This window comes from Ailuropoda melanoleuca, chromosome 5 (genome assembly GCF_002007445.2).
Source record: "Ailuropoda melanoleuca isolate Jingjing chromosome 5, ASM200744v2, whole genome shotgun sequence".
Taxonomy (NCBI): Eukaryota; Metazoa; Chordata; class Mammalia; order Carnivora; family Ursidae; genus Ailuropoda; species Ailuropoda melanoleuca.
The window spans coordinates 104,326,600-104,348,700 of record NC_048222.1 but is presented as its reverse complement, the minus strand read 5'-3'; the positions used below and the strand labels follow the sequence as shown (position 1 = coordinate 104,348,700).

The following is a 22,101-nucleotide window of genomic DNA, read 5'->3' as shown; positions in this document are numbered from 1 at the left end:
GTATAACACCCAGTGCACCATGCAATACATGCCCTCCTTAATACTCATCACCGGCCTATCCCAGTCCTCCACCCCCCTCCCTTCTGAAGCCCTCAGTTTGTTTCCCAGAGTCCGTAGTCTTTCATGGTTCATTCCCCCCTTCTGTTTACCCGCCCTTCATTCTTCCCTTTCTTCTCCTACCGATCTCCCTGCTATTTCTTATGTTCCATAAATGAGTGAAACCCTATGATAATTGTCTTTCTCTGCTTGACTTATTTCACTTAGCATAATCTCCTCCAGTCCCGTCCATGTTGCTGCAAATGCTGGGTAATTGTTCTTTCTGATGTCTGAGTAATATTCCATTGTATATATGGACCACATCTTCTTAATCCAGTCATCTGTGAAAGGGCATCTCGGCTCCTTCCATGATTTAGCTATTGTGGACAGTGCTGCTATGAACATTGAGGTGCATATCGCCCTTCTCTTCACTATGTCTGTATCTTTGGGGTAAATACCCAGTAGTGCAATGGCTGGGTCATAGCGTAGCTCTATTTCTGAGAGAATTTGAACAGTTGAGCTAACTAACCATCGTCTCTGGGATTCAGTCACATCCCAGGTTGATGGCCTGCCTAGGGATTAATTGCTTTTAGATCAGGTTCCCAGTCCTGGTCATGTCAGGATCTGTTCATTATGACTGGGAGGTTGATGGTGTGGGGATGTTGGGGGGGTGTTTTAGTAAGAATATCATTGCCCGAGGCTGCCCTCAGGTATTGATTGGGAATATTACCAATTTCCTTTAGAAGGGATTATGGGTGGGGTATATACCTGAATGGGTGAAGAGCACACACACTTTTGCCTAATGCCCACAAGATACCAGTACGGTGGACGTTTTTATCTCGTTTTGACACTGAGGAAGCTGGGGCCAAAAGAGGTTAAGTACTTTGCTTAAAGTTACAGGCGTGGTAGGTGGCAGAGCTGGGGTTTGAAAAATGCCCGATTTATTTGACCCTACCAGGCCATGATATGTGTTTTACTTTCGAGTTCTTCAAAGGCGAGGCAAGGCCATGCTGGAACTTGAAATAGTGCTGGCTCTTTCTTATTCTGGGAAGGGCTGGGGCTGTGAGCTCTTTCCTAGTGCTTGATAGCCAGGGTAGCTTCTCTCTCTCTCTTTTTTTTCCATCTCAGAAAACCCAGCTTCTAAAAAAGTTTGGGAGTTTTCAGTAATTGAGAAGAAATGGTTAAAACTCAGTGCTTTGCGATCAGTACCGTTGTCCCTCAATTACAGCTGCGTTGGGGCTGGGGTTAGGGAGGCTCTCAAATCGAGAAGTCTTGGTGTGAGTTGAGGAATAGCAGAGGCGAATGTTAGTGGAGTAGATCCTATGGGGCCTTCTCAGTCCCCCTTCACAGGTTCTCTTTGCGATTCCTCTCCAGCACACGGTTGCCAGAGACCATCCCAGCCCGGGAGCTTGGCAGCTGGCATACAGTAGGCATACAATAGGGTTTGCTGGGTAGCTTGTGGCTCCACTACCTGGCCTCAGCTCTCAGGTCGGCTCCTTCTTGATGAATCACTTTTCCCTCCCACTACAGCCTTACCATTTCGCTTGGTTCAGATTTTACCAGCTGTGGAAGATGAAGGCAGGTTCTCTGACACCTGTTCGGGGAGCTCTTTGGACTTCTCTTTGGCTTCTGTAGTTGTTCAGCTTTAACTTCTGTGTTTCTAATGGTTTTTTTGTCTTAGAAACTGTACTTTGGGAAAATACAGATGTTTGCAGTTGCCAGCTCCTTCTCTCTCCTGCTCCCGTCCCCTCTTTTGATATTGCCTCTTTGGTGGCTGTGTAGTGATTAAGAGCGTGGATATTGGAGCCAGGCAGATGGGGATTCAGTTCCCTGCCCTGACATGCCCCGGTTGGGTGACCTTTTGCAAGTTATTCAGTCTCTCTAAGCTTGTGGCATGTAAAAAAAAAAAAGCAAACAAAAACCACTTAGTGCAGTGCATGACACATGGTGATGACTCAAGGAAAGGTAGCTGCTGCTAATATTGCAATGATAATCATGATAATTGTTGCATTTTCTTCTTCGGACTGTGAATGCTCGTTCTTCCCAAAGGGGGGAGCTCTTAACTTTGAGCTGCAGCGGCATAGTAATGGACAGGAGCCTTAATGCATGGCCTTTTTGTTTATCATCTGTTGTCCTACTAGGGTTTGAAGCATTTCAAATGTTATAAAGCAAATTTTGTATGAAGATAATTACCATGTTTCTAATGTAGTTGGGAGCTGAGGTGTTTTAATTAATGATGTGCCAGCAACCCTTTCAATAAGGTGAAGTGTGATTTTTTTTTCCTTTTTTTTTTAAGGCCTTCATCTACTTGGTCATAATTAGGGACATTTGGAACGCTCAGGCATAATATCTGCTGATTTGTACACTTTCATTAAGCAATTAGGACTGAATGACCCAGGGACCAGACTTTCAGGGGATCAGGTTCCAATTTTTGAGGAGGAGGAAATGGTTATGCTCTCTCTTCTTCTCCCCTGCCCATTTCCCCCTGTAACCTGTACTCACATTCAGTGTTCATCTAAAATAGTGCTGCTGTATGTTTTTTTGAGGCCTTGATTTTTTATAGATCCTCTCTCCTTTTGCCTTGTGAGCCAATCTGGCCAAATCCTTATGCTAGAGAATAAAATTTTCATATGGCACTGACTGTTTTTGGGGTGCCAGAGGTGATTAATAATGCACGTGAAAGAGGTGAAGTTAGAGCCACGAGAATCATGAGAAAGAGGGAAAAAACTAAAAAAACCTTGAAAACTGAAGGCTTGTTGATGTCATATCTAACCATCATTTTTATAGATTGAGCTCCTTAAGAAACAAGTACCATGCTCGACTTGTTCTGTCTTGTATTCCTGTACTTGGCACTGAACCTGGTGTGGAGTAGAATTTATTAAATGATTTATTGAGAAAATGGAGGCTCACTGATATGTACGTAAACTACATTGATATCTATAGGGACAGAGCCTGGGTCAGAATGTGAATCTCCAGGACCCAGCGAGAGAGAAGTGTAAAGAACGGAATGAGGTAAAGAAGGCAAGAATGAGAAAAAAGGTCAACATAGGAACATATTAGGAATGTCTAAGAAAGTTATAAAACAGAAATTGTAAATTTCACTTGCTAGTAATTCATGTGGAGGGAACATAGAGTATGTGGCTGTGTGGCGTTGCATAATTCAGTGCTGCTGTTTGATTGTTTTTCAAAAAGCAGAAGGTGAGCAGTTGCATAACAATTTTGCTGTTGTTTGGTTTATATCTTTTCTTGATTTTTGTCCGGTTATTGCTTAAACGAGGGTGACTTTTCAAGCTCCGAGACTCATCATTTTTTTTCCGTTTTCCACTTTAGGTTTATAGTTGCTATGTTGAATTACTGTTAATTTCGAAACTCTTTTCCTTGCTATTAATGCAGATTATGCAATTTTGAATCCATTTTCATTTGTCAAATCCTTTATACAGCAAGGGAATCAAAGGCTGGTACGAGTATGACAGATCTCCTCATGCAACAGGATTTTGAGTTTTCAGCCTGGACTCCAAGCATGCCCCTTGCTGTGCAGGCTCCGCAAACCGGATTCTGTTCCTCTCCCCACTCCCCCGGCTGCTCCCACTGCAGACACACGCAGGTGCCCCAGGCACCTCCCGGAGCGGCAGTGCGGGGTAGCCATGCGGGTAAATGCTCCTTCAGCCCTGGGGCACTCTCAGCCCTCAGGATGGGTGTGGAGTCCCACCTTTCACATCCTGAAGCGAGGGCAGGATTCTAACTCTAGGATCAGGTCCAATGGGAGGTGTGTGGTGGTGATTCTCTGGGAGAGGGGTGAAGTGGGGGGATAGATATTTCAGAGCACAGATTGACCATCAGCCTACTTCATTCTTCCTTTCTCAGCTCAGGGGCATGTGGTGTGTGGTGGGTAGAGGGTTCCCTTAGAGGACAAGGTGAGGACCATCTCTCTCCTTGTTAGAAAGCATCTGTCAGTGTTTTCCCTCGGTGATGTTCTCCCAGGTGATTGTTGCCGTGCTGACTGCCAGATAATAATTGTAGCCCCAAAGAGAGTGGGGAGAGATCAGTACAAAGGAATCACTGTGGGGCTGGAGTACATGTATGAGGGACCCAGTTTAAGAGCTGTTTTGGGTGGCATGTAGGATGTATTTCCTTTTATTTTATTTTATTTTATTTTATTTTATTTTATTTTATTTTATTTTATTTTATTTTATTTATTTGACAGAGCACAAGCAGGGGGAGCAGCAGGCAGAGGGAGAGGGAGAAGGAGACTCCCCGCTGAGCAAGGAGCCCGATGTGGGTCTTGATTCCAGGACCCAGGGATCATGACCTGAGCCAAAGGCAGATGCTTCACTGACTGAGCCACCCAGGCGCCCCGGGTTGTATTTCCTTTAGCTCACTGGAACACACATTGTGGTTTCCAATTATGGAGGCACCTAGAAAAATTAGTTTTGGAAATCTCTAATGTACGCCCATAGGCCTATTTACCAATTCATTTGTAATTACTTATTGATCGCATACCATGTGATTGGGCCTGGCCAGCCCCTGCTCAACTAGAACAGTAAAATTTGATCCAGCGTTTTTGAACGGTCATTCTGTTTGTGATTTAGGTTATTAGGGAAAGCCCATTTACCCTGAAATCGAGACAGATAGCCTCTGGGAGTTCTGAGTGGAAATTCATCTGTTTCCGCTGTCATTTGGTGAAGGTAGTGCACTCGTACCTTCAGGAGTGGATTATGCACAATCAGCAGTGATGAATGTATGAGCATTTTTAATTAGTCTTCATGCCCTCTGTCTAATGCAATCAGAAACCCTCTATCAGAGGGGAGATTTATAATCAATCATTTCACCATCTTCTGAGGTGGATATAAACCCATTTGCTTTTAGCCTGCAACTTAAAATATCTGCTTCAGAGGATTATTATTTAACCAGGCAGATATCTATAAACCAAGTATATTTTGAGCATGTACACTTAAATATCAAATTGCAGATTGCTCTGATTAAGCGTAATTGTGTGAATTAAGGTGTCTCTAAGCCTTTGCTCTGTGCAGAAGAAGCCTAGTGTTAGAGCAGAAGTATAAGCCTGGCATCAAGGAGATGTGAGTTCCAGGCCTAGCTTTGTGAACCCCAGTTTCCTCGTCTGTAAAAGTAACAAAGGGTTGAGATAGCTGGTATTTCGGTCCTCCTTATGTCAGTTAAGGTTACATTACTTACGATAGAACCCTAAAGTAGGGGTGCCTGGGTGGCTCAGTTGGTTAAGCATCTGCCTTCAGCTCAGGTCATGATCCCGGGGTCCTGGGATTGAGCCCCTCGTCGGGCCCTGTGCTCATCAGGGAGTCTGCTTCTTCCTCTCGCTCTGTCTCTGTGTATACGTGCTCTCTCTCTCTCTCTGTCTCTCTCAAATACATAAAATCTTAAAAAAAAAAAAGAATCATATAGTAAACGACATTTTTGGACTTTTTACTGTGTGTTGAGCACTGGGCTATTGTACTGCACGTGACAGCAGGTATATGGAGCGTGCATCATCTCAGTTACTCCCACATCCCCTAGGAGGCAGTTGCTGTGAGAAGGCCACCTCTGTCTTAGCCTGGGAGTTCTTGGTGGAAAGACTGATCTCTCTACCCAAAGATTTGGAGATGTCAGCTCTGAATCCACCATAATTTTCTAAATAAAAATTGTTGATTGAATAAAGAGTCCTACCTAGATGATCTTTTGTTTGCCTTAGAGGGTCTGACCAATTTGTGCAATTAAAGTGAAATTGACAAATTAAAAATTTCTAATTTAACTGACAGCCAAATAATTCCTCCATTTTGATTTGCTGTGAAAATGATTTTTTTTTCCCCCGAATGTGAAATTCTGGAGAATCTAAGAACAAGTTAATCTTTATTGTTGGTCAGCAGCATCAGTGAGCATGTAGAAACTGGATCACTTTCATTCCCATACTAGACCAGTACTGTTCTCTGGGAGCCCACTTATATCAAAAGCCTTCAGGGGTGTGTACCCTTGGAGTTGACATTTCTGCTCTTGGGCTTTTCCCGGAAGGACAAATCTAAGGATATGCTCAAATGTTGAGGAAAAAGAATGTCCGTTGTCCATTGTTTATAACACTAGCTATCCAACCATTAGTAGATTGGTTAAATATACATATTTAATGTTAAAATACGTCATTAGGATAGCATGTATTGTTAACCAAAAAATTTACACTGTTTTAAAATCAGTATGTGCTATGTGAGCCCATCTTAGGGTAACCACATGAACTAGTGAATATGTACACATAGATGTGAGTTTGAAGTAGTGTATGGAGCTTAAACTAGTTCTTTTTGTCTGGTTGAATGATGTTAGTTGTGGTTGTTTTTCATATCTGCATTAAATTTTTTTTCTGTAATCTGCTTTGGTTTTCTGATAAAAAGGAATTAGCGAAAGCAAATAATACAAACGTCCTGAAATAGAAACCCCGGCTCAACCCAAGGGCTGGGAATTGCTTACAAACCTGAATTTGTGAGGAAATGTAATCATTTTGGATGTGTCTCATTCTTATCCTGAGGTAATCCAGTTGGGTTAGTTTGCCTTTATTCACCTTGACAATTGAGGAGGTCTTTGAGTTCTTTGAAACAAGATTTAGAAAAATTTCACTCTGATTGCATCCCGATAGAAATCAAAAGAAACTAAAAAGCAAAAGCAAAGACAGAAACACTCTGGGGACCAGCCTTTTCTCCTTCAGTAGTTAAGATTAATACCAGGGAAACTTGTTAATTGTAGAAGTTTAGAATATACAGACAGATAAACAAAACAAAATTAAACATACACACAACCCCACTTTCCAGAAATAACCACTATTTACATTTTGGGTTGTGTCCTTCCTAAATTTATATCGTATATGCGTGTGTGTGTGTGTGTGTGTGTGTGTGTGTAGTCACACAAAGAGATGTATGTGCAGTGTTTTCTTACCAGGAGAAGACAGTCCACCAGTCCACCAGCCAGTGTAGTTTAATGAGCATGGGGACTCTGCTTTGTTGGGCATGTCAGAGGTCTGAGTGCAACAACAGTGCCTGGCCCATAGCAGGAATTGAGTAAATATTCATGGAACAATGGCCTAGGTCTCCACTGTCTTTCTGGGTCACCTGTTTTACTCCTAAAGGTTATTTTGATGACTAGCTAGAATCTCATTGTTTGGACGTATCCCATTTAGTTGTTTCTGGTCTTTAAGAAAGCGCTGCTGAAATAAATGCTCTTGTAACTCAGTGTTTGATATGTCATAAGTTATTCATTAAGATTAACAACCTAACGATTGAATCGTTGGATCAAAGGGTATGTGTGTGTTTCTCACTTTTGATAGCATTGACAAATGTCCTCCAGAAAGGCTGTGCCATTTTACATTCCCAGTGAAAGAAACTCAGTGCTTGATTTCACCTACACACTTGGGATCATGGACCTTTTATTTAATGGACCTTTTTTTTTTTCTTTTTTTGAGATAATTGTAAATTCACATGCTGTTGTAAGAGATAATGCAGGGAAACTCCTTGTACCCTTTGCCCAGTTTCCCCCAGTGGAAACAGTTCGCAAATCTAGAGGATAATATTAAAACCAGGATATTGTCATTGCTACAATCCAGAGAACGTCCCGTTTTATTTGTACTCATTTGTGTGTGCTTGTATTACCTCAAGTTCTCCGCAAGTTTACCATCTGTGTAGGTTTGTGTGTCTGCCACCACAGGCAAGATACTAAGGGTTTCTAACACTGCGGTTGCCCTTTTGCAGTCATGCCACTTCCGCCCTGCCCTCCCAGACCCTCACTTCCCATCCCTAACCCCTGGCAACCACTACTCTGTCCTCCATTTATAAAATGTTGTCATTTCAAAAATGTTATATAAAAGGAGTTGTACAGTATGCATCCTTTTCATCCAGCATAATTCCCTGGAATTTACCCAAGCTGTTGCTGTTAGCAATAGTTTGCTACTTTTTACAGCTGAGTAGTATTTCATGGTGTGGATATAGTACAGTTTGTTTAACCATGCACCTGTTGGACAGCTGGGCTGGTTCTAATTTTTGACTATTACATATATAGCTGCTGTGAGCCTTTGTGTGTAGGGTTTTATGCAAAGGTAAGTTACACTGCTTTGTGATAAATTCCCAGTAGGTCACTTGCTGGGTTGTATGGCAGTTACATGTTACCGAAACTGCGGCTATACCATTTTACATTCCCACTAGCAGTGTATGAGTGATGCAGTTTCTCTGCATCTTCGCCAACATTTAGTGTTTGTCACTTTTTGAAATTTTAGCTTATTTTGATAGGTGTATAGTGATACATCGTTGTGGTTTTAATTTGTATTTCCCTGACAGCTAATAATGTTGAACATCTCTTCATGTGCTTTTGCCTCCGTATATCCTCTTTGGTGAAATGCCTGCACACAGCTTTTGCCCATTTTCTAGTTGGATTATTTATTTTTACTGTTGAGTATTGAGAGTTCTTGAGTATTCTAGACGCTTTGTTGGATGTGTCATTTGCAGATACGTTTTTTTTTTGCCAGTCTTTATTTTGTCTTTTCATCTTCTTCACGTAGGCTTTTAGAGCAGAAGTTTTTAAAATTTTGATGAGGTTCAATTTATCAATTTTTCCTTTTATGGATCGTGTTCTTGGTGTCAAGTCTCAGAACTCTCTGTCTAGCCGGCATGGCCTTTTGATTTGCTCCTCAGAGACCCTCTAAGATTGATCATACTTTTTCAGCTTGGGGTAACTGTGCAGGAATTGGGTTGGAATATTTTTAGCTTTATTAATAACTAGGGCTATTGTCTTTCCCTTTCTCATCTCTTTAGTTGGGAGAATAAAAGGACTCCCTTTTATTTCACGCTGTCAAGAGCTTTCACAAGATGTTACAATCCTGCTTCAGATTGGGGGCACCTGAGTCTGCTCGTTCATCTTGTTCTCAGTCTCTTTTGCCAGCTCTACAGTTTCTTGAATTGTAACAAGCAGAAGAAACTCTTTATTTTTACCATGAAGGATGCTGATAAATGTGGAAGTGGACATCCTTGGGGCTAGTATGGCACCCCGCCCCCCGCATGGGGCTTTTGCTGAGTCAGAAGCTGCAAACCTTTAGGGGTCTGTATTTCATGTATTAAGGCTCTCCTTAGGCCAAGGTGGTAGTGTGTAGTATAGGTGGGTGGTTGACAGTGAGCTCTTTAGCAAAATGGCCCAGTTTTTCATCCCCACTCTTCCCCTCACTAGCTGAGTCAGCAGAGGCATGCTGCTTAATCTCTCTTCTCCAGTTTCCTCATTCGTAAAATGGGGATAATGAGAGTATTTACCTCGTGGGGGTGTTCCAGGGATGAAGTCATCACACGTGAAGTGCTCGGAGCATGGCCTGGGGAGCACTTATGGTGGCTATTCATACTTTTATTACTACACCTCTTGCATCAGTGTCTTAAAAGTCAGTACTTTGGGTGCTTATTCCTTTTGGGTGCAGATTCCTGGATCTCCTCACCTAGACCTACTGCATCAGAATCTGAAGGATTAGGGCTCCAAGGAATCTGCATTTTTGCAAGGTTCCCCCATGGTTCTTAGGAAGGCTCAAGTGTTTGATCAGTTCCTCAGTCATTTCTGTTTGTCCGTGGTATGTGAAGGCTCTGGTGTTTCTTGAGTAGTGTGGTTGGGTGCTGTTGCCAAGGCAGTGCCTTCTCTCTGAGAGCACTCCTCGTGTTACCAAGAGACAAACCAGAGTGTCTATATGGAATCAAGTTACGCTGGAGCTATATGATATCCAGCTAATTCGGTGGGCTGCCCACTGGGGTGAGGCAGGTGTGAGACCATAGGGAATGAGGGAGTCTGTGGCAGAGGGACCGTGAGTACCATGCCTGCAAATCTCCAAATGAAAATAATAGTAATAAAAAAGTCAGTGGGCTGGGTTCAGTATTCTGACTGCCAGTTGTAATAGTCTTGTGTAGGTATGGGGCAGCGTCTTGGGTGTGTGTGTGTTGGGGGAAGGTGTGTGGTGTGGGAGACTCTGTTTGCAATCTCTGTGTCAGGTTTTTCTCTACCAGTCTGCAGTTTTTCCACCAACTTGTCTATTAAGGATTATTGTCCAGAGTAACTACTAGAAACTACACTCTGGGATAACCTTAGGCTATACTGATAGCAGTACATGCTTCCTTTCTCAAAAAGAACCACTCTCTAGCACTTCTCCCACAAGGGATGCTGAAAAAGACACAGAAGTTCCCTCCCCAAGAGACGTAACTGACATTTTCTCTAAACTAGACATAACTTTGCCTGGAGATACCCTTTTAAATTAGAGGCTAGCTCTTGAAAACACAATGGGCTTCTTTCTTGTCCTGTAACAGGATTTTTCTTAACCTATCTCAGTAGTTCCCTGGACCTTCAGTTCTCTCTGTTCTCTCTGGAGACCATGCTGCCCACTCCCTGCTGAGTGTTCTGTCTGGCTGATGACTTGCTGGGTGTTCTTGAGGTCCAGACTTCTCCTCCCACGGCTGAGTCCTGTGTGTTGTTAACAGTAATTAGGTAACTTCATCAAACAACATACAAACTGATAAAATACGCGTGTGAAAACAAAGTTGTTTCTATGAAATTGCATTCTTCGTAAAGACTAAATATGGGCAAGTTGCTATAAGACATTGCTGTCAGATTGGATGGGCAAACGATTGGGACGATTGGGAAGATGTTTAAAAGATGAAAAGATTCTACACTTTAATTCACACTGAGATGTTTCTCAACTTCAAGTAGCCACACTGGAAATTATATATTATACATTATGGGCATGGTTCATGCAAGAAAGACAACTTTGAACTTCAATCAGTATGCCTGTACTTGAAGAAAATAGCTTGCAATGTGAAAATATTGGCAAATAAATTTATTTTTTTATGGTTCTTGATAAAAGAAGGTATTTAAAATGTGTATATATGTCATTTTTAATGATTCTCTGCCTTAAATACATTTTCTCTTAATCTACCAACTATCACCTTCATTGCAGTAGAATATCTGAGTTGTTCCATCCTGTAGAGGTATATGCTAACAAAAGTGAGGAGCTGAGACTGGTCTGCAGCTGGGTGGGGGGCAGCTTTCTTTTCAGAGAAAACAGTGCTCTAAAAGCTAAAGTATCTATAAAAATACCTTTCAAAACAATTCTTACTGAAAACGGAAGTTTGATGCATTAATTTTTTTGCATCATAGCTTTGTTTAGTTTTAGTTTTTCAGATGCTTAAATATCAGTAATTATACATTTGGTAAAATCAACATTTTGTTTTCTGTTCCTGTGAAAAATTTCTCATATAAATGATGGCCATTATTCAATACAAGATGATACAAAGTGGTTCATTTTTCAAGTCCAAGGGTATTAAAAATAGACTCTAAGCAGTAAAATTGGGTATAATAAATTATCCTTACTTCAGACATGAACTGATAAATTATTTTTGTAGAAGGTCTTAGTAGTAAAAATAAGTTTAGAAAATAAAAAATAGTAATAATCTGCTATACGGCTGAGTCTGTTCTGCTCCCACTGTATTCTCTGAGTGTGTCCTGTGTTCCGAAGTCAGACAGGCCGCCCAGCTCCTCAGGTCACACCCAGCCGACCCAGGGCTCCAAGAGTGAGCTGCTTACAGCTTCCTGGACCAAGGGTCCTTCTAAGCAGTGATGTTGAAGGTGGAACAGGCAAGACGACTTGGATAAACAACTACATAAATTTTTCCTCATACTGACTTGGGCCAGAGTCCAAGAGAGAGACACAGTTGAATAATACCTTTCCTGAAGAAGAAAATTTGCTTTTTGGAAATATGTCTACCCCCTCATTGTAGCCGGAGAGTCCACCGCCCCTTTTGATCTGCACACTATTTAGGTGAAGCTAGTGTCACTTTCCTTTTCTCTGGGTTGTTCATCACTGTTCATGAAGGGTTTTTAGCACACCGAACTGGTTTTAGACCCTCTCTGGCTTTAGCAACAAGACTAGATAGAGACGATCATTTATTACCTACACATGGTAAGTGCCCAAGAAGATTTGTTGAATGAATGAATGACTTTGCCAGACTCAACAGGCATCACTTATATTTGCTAACAACCTCCAGTGGAGACAGACATTATCATTAGGTTAATAACCCATTAAAGTCGAGAGTGGGAATGTTAATGCAGGTGGAATGTAGTAAAATTGCCTGGCCTGGCCTGGGAATTGCACTTTAGCCCCAGCACATACATTTTTGCAGTCCTTGATGTTTCTTCCACTTTTCCACCATGAGAGCTCATTCTTTCGAGACTCCTGTCTGTGTCATCACTCTCCAGTAATATTCATTAAGCTCCTGCATGCTGAGTACTGCCGGGTTTCGTCCCTTTTAATGAGTGTGAACATTTAAGTTGAAGGATAGGCTTTTATGTGGCACTGCTTTGTCCTGAAAGGGCTAGTCTATGAGTACACATGATTTTTGGCACGCTGTTTTGCTCAGTTCAGTAAGCTAATTAGATCAATCACATATTTTTGTTGGCGAGCTCTGGCTGCCTCTTTCAAACAGGGGGTAAATCAGCTTGTCTTTGTCCTGGGAGATGTTATCAGACCTGGGCCCTTTGTCAGCATTAGCCATTAGTGTGTGCTTTATCTTGATTTTGTAAATTGCCACTTCCTTTACAGGATAGATGTTTATGGGCTATGATTCCTGGCTAATCACTTTTGTCACTTACTGCAGTACACCTTTCCCCTCACCCCGCCTTGCTGGTACAGACTACAGCACTGCGTGGTGCTTTGTTTCGTGCTACTGTTGGATTTCTAAAAAGATGTTTTACACATAAGTAATGGCACTTAATGTTTCACCAAATTTACAGAAATCAAAATAATAGGAAATGTTTCCAGTCTGGCCCTCTTTGAGTTGTGGGATGTGGCTTGCTTATCCCCCTTCCCCCCCGCCCCCCAGCACATAGTGTTTCTAAGTTCTCTTAATTTTTTCCTTCAAAGCAGTTTTTTTGATTTTCCCAGCTCTGTTTTCTCCTTGTCCTCTCACCTGGCCCAGTCCCTCATCACCACACCAGCTGTTTTGCCTATAATCTCTCTCTTTCTCTCTCTGTCAAAAGCCCCATTCCAACATATCCCATGTTTATCTACCACACTAATTTCCTTACATTACTCTTTTATCCTGTAACTAAGTGCTTTGCTCAGAAATCTTTCTCAGCTCCTAATTGCCTAATGACCCAGAGCTTTAACTCACTTGTCTGGGCTTCATTCTCCAGTTCCATGCACTCTGTCAGTGGTAGTTTCTGGACTCTTCAAAAGTCCGCCATCTGCTCAGGGTAAGCTTGTTTACTGCTCAGTGGGGGATGGTGTCATGGTTAAGAGCACGGGTTCTGGGGTCACATTAGCGTGGGATCAGATGCTGGTTCAGCCACTTACCTTGGGCACTTAATCTTGTGGGTTTCTCATCTATAAATTGGGTGTAATGATAGTCCTTCCTTCATGGAAGTGTGAGGTGTGAGTTGTGTATGTGTCTGACGCGAAGTAAGAATTCAGCAAAAGGGTGAACTATTAATGCATTATGCGTATGTAGTCTAAAATGCTCTTCTAATAATTATCTCGATACTTACATAATGCTTACTATGTGTCAGACACTGCCCTAAAACCCCTAACTGAATTTGTTTAGTTCTCACAAGAACTCTGTGAGGAAAGTGTGGATAGCAGTCCCATTTTATAGAGGAGAAGACTGAGTCAAAGAGTTTGAGTGACTTGCCTAAACTCGCATGGTTGGTAGTGGCCCAGCTGGGATTTGAATTTTGGCAATCCAGCTCTAGGGTCAGTGCTCTTAAGTACTATTCTGTAAACCTAAATTCTACTTGTGAATTTCCTCCCTCCCCTGCCAGCCTCTAGCGATGTCTCTCTGAACTCCTAATGCGTGTAATGGGGTAATAGGGAGAATGAGTTAGTAATTGCTTGAATCCTCGTTGTTTTGTATTCTGTAGTGCTGTGCGTAGACTAAAAATTCCTTTGATTATAAAGTTATTACATGTGAAAATAGAGATTTTGGAATATGGAAACATCAAAGAAGAAAATAAAATATATCCTGCTATTCACATGTTATATGTCCTCTTAGTCTTATTTATAAATAGTATACATATATACCTGACAAGATAGAGCATATTTATACATTATATACAATTATGGTCATGCCATGTATATAATTTTGTGTCTTGCTTTCCTTGGTTAACATTATATGTGTTTGCCTATGTCATTAAATATTCTAAATCATTACCATGAGTGCAATTTAATTGTTTATGTGTTTGTGTGCAGTTGGACCTACTGTTTACATCCAGTTTTTAAATGACTAATAAACATTTCTATAATTAAGTGGGTCATAGGTTCTGGCTTTAAAAAGGACTTCTGGTATAGAAGCAAAATTGCGTTTCAGAGATTGTACTAATTTATTACTTCACTGTCATGGGAAACGCCAGGTGTTTCGATGGCCTTGTTGACTACTTGTTCACTGTTCTTGTTGACCAATAACATTTTGATTAGTCATTGCTAATGTGATAGGTGATCGAGGGCAAAGGGTCAGGGTTCAGATTGTACCCAGCCTGAAGCACATGATGTTTCATGAGTACTTACTTGGTTGATTTTTCAGTAGAGATATGAGAGGTTCTGTAGAATTCTAGGAGTTAGGAACCGGAGGCAGATGCACAAACCATTTAACCCATGTTCTGAAGATAAAGAAAGTGAGATGCAGGGAGGTTAAGCAACTTGTCCAAGTTCATAGAACTGGTTAGGAGCAGAATGAGTCTTGTTTGATCTGGTTTTCAAACACATGGATTTTTCATTATGTCACATTGTTTCTCATTTACCTTAATTATTCATCTCCATCTGTCCATCTGGCTTCCCAGACATAGCTGACCAAATTTGGAGGTACCGCTTAGAACAAAATAATCAGTGTTTGCAACTCTTGGAGGCTAAGGTGAGAGGACTCTGGTTAGCCTAATCAGACAGTCCAGCGTGGGCGCCATGCAATTCCTCCTTTCCCCACGCAGACCCTCCCAGGAGCCAGTGTTCAACACTGGTAAGATGGAAGAAATGCAAGGTGATGGGGACTTGAATAATGACCTGTCCCTGACAGGCGGAGAGAAGCCTTGGACTCCGTGAGGTTGTTTAGTGCTTTGTGCTTGGAAGCAGATTTCCTTAGGACTGTGGGCTTTGGTGGTCCTCGCCATGTCAGAGTGGGTGGCTTTCTCTTGTGCCATGGTGTTGAGAGGAAGGCTATGGCGTGGAGCTAATCCATGGATGCTGACTCCATCTCACTAAACCTTGCCCTGGAACCTGGTCCTCAGAAGCATCATTGTGTTTAATGCAGCCTCACTCTCGAGGTTCCGAAGTGTCCAAGTCCTCCCTGCTCTCACTCTCTTTGCATTTCTCTTAAGGGCACTTGGTTTCCTAGGAAGGTCTGGGTAACGTGAATGAGTACTTCTGTATATAGGTACTGGGAGATGAGAAGGAAATGCAGTAATTTTTGCAGTTCAGATCTTTTTTTGATGTTGTCATGATTAAGCCATAAAAAGGTTAGCAGCTTCAAGGCTGGAAATGCATGGTAAATTCATCTCTCTCCTTTGCTGCCAGTAAAATTGACTCAAATGTCCAAGCAAGATATTTCCCCACTTTTCTTAGTCTCAAAATAACCTGCCTTTATCACCCTGTCCTTAAACAAAGAGCATAGGGCGTTATTAATTGATGACAAGAACTATCTTGATGGATTAAACATTTCCTGTAAAAGTAATAAAAAAAGAAACGTGCTTTGAAAAGCTTCTGGCCTTTGGGGGAAGGTGAATGGCTAAATCCTATTTAATATGCTTTTGGATGAGAAGTTTAGAAAAGGAACTTTTAAAAGATAATTATGTCCATTTATCTCTCAGGAACATATTATGGTTTTGTTTAATTGTCATGGAAATGATAGGTAAAACTGGGCTTCAGTTTTTGGCATGACAACCCTCTTTCCCTTTCTTTTATTTATTCGTTCATTAATTCACTCAACAGATACTTATTAAGACCTCTTATGTGACACGCATTGGGTAAGGTGTAAAAGGAGATTTTAACAGGGAGCAAGCAAGCCTGGCGAAGAAAGTCTCTTCTAAAATAGGGTTGGGAGGCCATAAGGGAGGAGGAACTTACACAGTACTCTTTGGAGGAACGATGAACTTTTTGAATTTGTAAGCCAGCCCGGGGGGCCCTCAGCCTGGATTTAACTTCCTTCTCGCCATGGCAACTGGATCATCCTGCAGCCTTCACTTTGAAAGAAGAGGGTTCAGTTTAAGAAGCTTCAGTCCCTCATTTGCATGTTGACCCAACCAATCCCTGTTAACCTAATTTCAATCCCTGTTTTGCAGAGAGGACCTAAATGAAAACTACACTCCTAACTTTTTGCTTTTATAACTCTGCCCCCATTTTGTCTTCCTTGGATCACGATTTGGGTAGAGACCTGAGTGTGTCCCCTGAGTTGCAGTTCTAATCACCCAAATAAATGCTTGTTTTTAAACAATTTTTAGTGAGTTCTTTCCTGGTCAACAAAGGCATTGGGGTTATAGCAGTAAACAAAATAACAGATCTTGATTTCCTGGAGTTTTATAGGCTGGTGGGGCAAAAAGTCAAGTCCTTCTGGGAAGACTTTCTAGTGGTGGAGGCATGCACTGCGAGACCTGAAGAGTGAGAAAACCTCTTAGTCACCCAGGACTGAAGAACATACCTACTATGAATAGGTCTGGAAATGCGGAGATATGCATAGGACATGTGAAAGAAGGAGGGCCATGAACATAGTCAGGCTTCATTGCAGTCTTCATCTCAATAACAGAATCTGTTTGCTGTTATTTTATACTTTTTTTTTTAAGATATTATTTATTTATTTGACAGAGATAGAGACAGCCAGCGAGAGAGGGAACACAAGCAGGGGGAGTGGGAGAGGAAGAAGCAGGCTCATAGCTGAGGAGCCTGATGTGGGGCTTGATCCCACAACACCGGGATCACGCCCTGAGCCAAAGGGAGCCGCTTAACGACTGCGCCACCCAGGCGCCCCTGCTGTTATTTTAGAGCCTAAACTTTGTTTCTCTAGGTGGCCAGGTTCGTGGCCAGAGGGAAACGCAAAGTCTTCAGTTACAACTGCAAAGACATTCTTCATGATCCCCACCTGATCTGATTCCGCAGCTCCAGTGACTCCTGCCTTGTCACGTGTTCCCTTGGTTGGAAAACTACGGGGTTATTCTTTCTCTGGATTGGCAGTTTTGATTGGCATGGATTATTTCTACCCAGAAACCAGGAGAAAAGAATTGTGACATGCTTTTGTGCCACGGTGCCATTGGTTGGCCTTGTCTTGTCCCCTGAAGCGTTGTCGTGAAGGAATACGGGCCACCAGTGGCCTCCTAGCTTGCGGAAGCCGTGGCACGTGCACCTGCAGCTGTAGTGCTGGAGATGCAGTACAGAGAAGGGCTCTCGGAACCAGGACGCACTTCTCTATGTCATGTGTAAATGGCAGCTCGAAGAGAAAAGCCGCCCTTTGGAATAGGCCACAGACTCACAGAAAGGCTAAGGCGAAAGCTCCAAGATCAGCTAATCAATGTTCTTTGAACTTTCTTAGACATTTTTTTTCCCCTAACAAAATCTTCTTTGGAAATCTCGGATATAAATCTGATAAAAGCAATGAATTGACACCTTAGAGAGTTTTAATATTCATTATTTTTTAAATGCCTGCACACTGATTCTTCCCAAAGCTCTTGGGTTCTGGCAGACGCATGCTGAAAAAGAGCTAATCATAATAGCTCATTTCTATTAGTGCTTGCAACGAGAGAGACACTGCCGAGCACTTCCTTTCAGTGTTGCATTTTCTCTCCCTAGCAGCCCTGTGACATAGATGTCGTTATGGTCACCTCTATTTTACATGCGAGGCATTAGGCCCAGTGAGCTTCAATGCCCTGCGTATGGTCACGTGGCCAGAAAGTGATGGGAGTTGGACTTGAACCTAGGTCTCCCTGACTAACCAGTCAATGTCTTTAATTGCTGATCTGGTGGGACCGCAGCACTAGCTGTCACAGGATGTTGTCTTGATGTCCTGAGGTTACATTTGTGGTCAGTGTCAGTACCAGGATCAGGACCCAGAAATTCTGACCCCTGGTCCAGTGTTCTTCATGCTGGACCTTTACGACAGCCGCTTTGGAGCTATCAGAGGGGTATTTCCTCGATCAGGTAGTGTCCCCAGGAGAAGAGTTCCCTTAAACAAAATGTGTAGGACACCATCCCTCTTTGTACATAGCGTGGGAATAGGTTTTTTGTTTTTTTGTTTTTTTTTTGTAAAGGAGATGAGCGTGTGTTGGATGGGAGAATCCCCTTCCTCCTCCCGCCTTTCTTACTGTCCCTTCTGTAACCAGACAAGTCAAAAAAATCTTTGAAAAGGATTTATTTTTTGAAAGAAAAAGTTCTTAGCTGGGTTAATTTATTTGTCTGGTTCTCCAGGTTGTTGGTATTTATTTTAAATGAACTCAATCACCTACTAGTCTAACCTAAAGGATACATATTTCTTAAATGGTAATGTAAGCACATAGAGTAAAAGCCACTTTTTGTGTTAATTCTTAAGATTGTTTGGGAGTCATTTAGAACTATAAAAGACAGGGGCGCCTGGGTGGCACAGCGGTTAAGCGTCTGCCTTCGGCTCAGGGCGTGATCCCGGCGTTATGGGATCGCGCCCCACATCAGGCTCCTCTGCTGTGAGTCTGCTTCTTCCTCTCCCACTCCCCCTGCTTGTGTTCCCTCTCTCGCTGGCTGTCTCTATCTCTGTCAAATAAATAAATAAAAATCTTAAAAAAAAGAAAAAGACTGAATATTGGAAAATATTGACTGAACTTATTGAAGCACCCTGGTATCGGTTTTATTAGTTTGCCTAGCAAAGGTTATGTTCTTTCTCTGTTTGAAGGCTTGAACATTTTAAAGAATTTTTGTTGGTTAAAGAAATAGGATTTTCTTTCTTCCTAAGTGTCTCTAATAGCTATGGATATGTCCATAGTTTCTCGTGGCTGACAGATAGCAGTGTTACCTGTTGCAGGGGGTCCTGGGGTACAGAGTCTGAGATGGGGATGTTACATGCAGGAGTTGGTTAGGGGTTGCTCTTTGAGTTGACGCCTGTGGGGAGAGGAGGAAGCAGGACTGGGCCGAGAACGATGATAGACTGCCATCAAGTCTCAACAAAGGCTCGGGCGGACCCTGTGGAGGGCCCTGGAGCTCTTGTGAATTGGGGCGAGGGGGTTGCACCCTCCTAGTCTAGGCACGGATGCAGCTGCCTTCAAGGAGAAGGAGTCATCTTGGGCAAAGTGGCTGTCTTCAGCAGAGGGCAATTTCCAGAGAAGGCTGACAGCCCAGAACACTCCTAGCAGCTGGGAGAATAAATCTCTCCGTCCTGGAGGGCCCGGGTGGATGTCACAGCACCCAGAACAGTGCTGTTAACTCTTGAAATGCAGTAGAAGGGGAGCAGAAGGTGGAGACAAGGTTATCAGATAATCTCTGCTCGATAATTATGGTTTTAAGGTAAGTGGATAGTTGTATAAGATGCAATCTGGCAACAAATCCAGCCTTCCCTTGTGTGTGTGTGTGTCTGTGTGCGTGTATTAAGAAAGTTTGATGTATAACTCCATACAAAGAATATTTTTGATATAGAAAATCTTTGGTATAGCATTTACCTGAATCATTGTGTGATTTATTCTAGTATTAAATTCCAAATCTGGCGAAGTCACAGATTTTTCAATTGCTCACACAGGCATGTGCTTTGTATTGTAATTATCTAAAGAAAAGTCTGGAACCATGCTGCATGGAAATGAGCACGGTCTATCGAAATTTTATGTAACCAGGAGCCAGATTGCAGAAGCTGATCCACAGGGGGGATTTAATGTAAGGATTAATGACCTGAATTTTTATTTAAAATATTGTATGGTTTTATAATTCATAAACAATTATACAAAACGCACGTAGTTGCATCGTAATTTGCTAATTTAAATTGTATACAAAAAATTTGCAGTAGATATACAACTGAATTTATGAGCCGTTCCTCGCATTGATCAGTATATGCCATATGAAAAAGCAAACACAAAAATGTTTTGAATCAGCATTTTGGGTAATGCATCTTTCGATATATCCCCTCTTTTAGAACTGAAGTGATGAGTTGGGATATATTACATGGCTAATGTTTCCTGGTTTTTTTTTTTTTTTTGGTAGAATAATCTGTTTTGTTCATCTTTCTAACATGCATTGGAATTACAGACCCCTTCGATCTCATTTGCATAGCTAGACCTTGTGTAAGCAGGCAAATGCAACAGCATCTCTGTGGCTGACATCCCAGGTTTTCTAGACTGTTTGAGTGATACGTTGTGACGGTAGCAATGACTGGTTGACTAGTGGTTATAGCTTCTTCAAGCCATTATTTTACTTATTACCAAACTTTTAATCTCTCTAAGAGTTGGATTTGTGGTGGGTACAAATTCCATGACACTGTTCTCTTGACATTATGGTCAAACAAATAACGGGAGCTGTTTCATGAGGAGCCAGGGTGCCGGGAATCACGTCCTGTTTTCATCAACACACTTTGCATTTGCTGAGGTGAATTGCTGCTCGGTGTCACTCTCAGATACATTCCTGTACAAACGTGCTCTCAGTGAAAGAGCCCTCTTGGGCGAAGCCACTCTTACTTCCTTTCCTGACTATGGTGCAGATGGACTCCCCTTCTCTGTCATCTAGTCCTCGTGCTTGTCCTGGTCCTTCTGCCTCTGCTTCCGGGGCCATTCACTTTTCTGTAAGCTTCAGTTCCTTCAACTGCAAAATGGGTCTGACAGTCCCTACTTCACTGAGTGGTCGTGAGAATGACAGAGACAGTTTAACGTGGTGCCTGGCACAGAGTAAGTGCCCTGTAAATGGCAGCCCTTCCCACCGGCTCTGACTATTCCTTGCCCAGGCCAACCTCTCCCTGCTGTGAGCTGCTTATTCCCCGGGGCCTCAGACGGGATCTCTCTCACATGCTGTACGCTGCACATCTTGGGCAGTTGGGTGAGTGCTTCTTGAATCACCCGTGAATATAAGAAGATGGGCTCCCTACCCTCAAGGAGACCAGAGTCTGGTTCTGCAACAGCTGTAACACAAAGTAGAAACTACGTTGCCATGGGGAGATGGAAGGAGAGCTTTAGAGAAGAAAGAGATTAATAGGACAGGTTGAAGGCAGGCACTTAGTAGGTGTTCATCATAATGTTTTTGATCCTGGCAACCAGGGGTTTTGGGATGCTAGAATTTTTTAAAAGAAGATTGTATTTATTCATTTGAGAGAGAGAGAGAGAGAGAGGGGACAAGCAGGGGGAGGGGAGAGGGAAAAGGAGAGGGGAAGCAGACTCCCTGCTGAGTCTTGATCCCAGGACCCCAAGATCATGACCTGAGCTAAGGCAAACACTTAACCAACTGAGTCACCCAGGTGCCCCGGGATGCTGGAAATTTTTGCTAAATTTTACTGGACATGTTATATTTTTGCTTTGAATTCTACCCCCCTCAACTTTTAATGACAGCTTGTTCTTTGAACTTTACATGTGACAGGGATGGACAGAGTGCTTTTTTTTTTTTTTTAGCCCAAGCAGGTGGAATTAGATCTGAGAGCATCTGTTAAATGCATCTAGGTCCTTTTGACACTTTTGCAACCATTTACCCAATATATCTGCCATTATTTATACTGGTTGTGCTGTTATGCTGAGCATATGCTCATTTCATACGCTTGGTGGTAGTCAGTGTGCAGATAATTTAAACATTTTTGATTTTTAAAAATTTTCCTTGTATCGTTATTCTATTTAATGACTTTGAAAAGATTCTTTCTCTGGAGAGAGAACAGAATTAATGATTTTTTAATCACATTTTTTTGGCTAGCATATTCTGCTTTGTGGTCCCCCCCCCAATCCCATANAAAACCCATCTTTATATCTAGTCTCCTTCCAGGGTTTTTCTTTCTTTTTCTCCCCCCCCCCCCCCGGGGTTTTTTTTTTTTTTTTTTCCCCCCCCCCCCCCCAGGCACTGGCTCTTAGATCTTCTACTAGTGTAGCTCTTCTGATCTTTTATTCTGTAAGGTG

General features: G+C 42.2%; 1 protein-coding gene across 5 annotated transcripts in view; it reads left to right on the top strand.

The window, feature by feature from the left end:
• FAM160A1 (family with sequence similarity 160 member A1) overlaps nucleotides 1–22,101 on the top strand; it is a 229,704-nt gene that overhangs the window by 109,717 nt on the left and 97,886 nt on the right. The window contains exon 1 of one of the 5 annotated variants that reach the window (XM_019808868.2): nucleotides 19,824–19,894. The exons of the other annotated variants lie outside the window; for them this stretch is intronic. The gene's annotated coding sequence lies outside the window, so the exon portion shown is untranslated. Of the gene's footprint in view, nucleotides 1–19,823; nucleotides 19,895–22,101 lie in introns of those variants that run through there. 5 annotated transcript variants of the gene reach the window in all.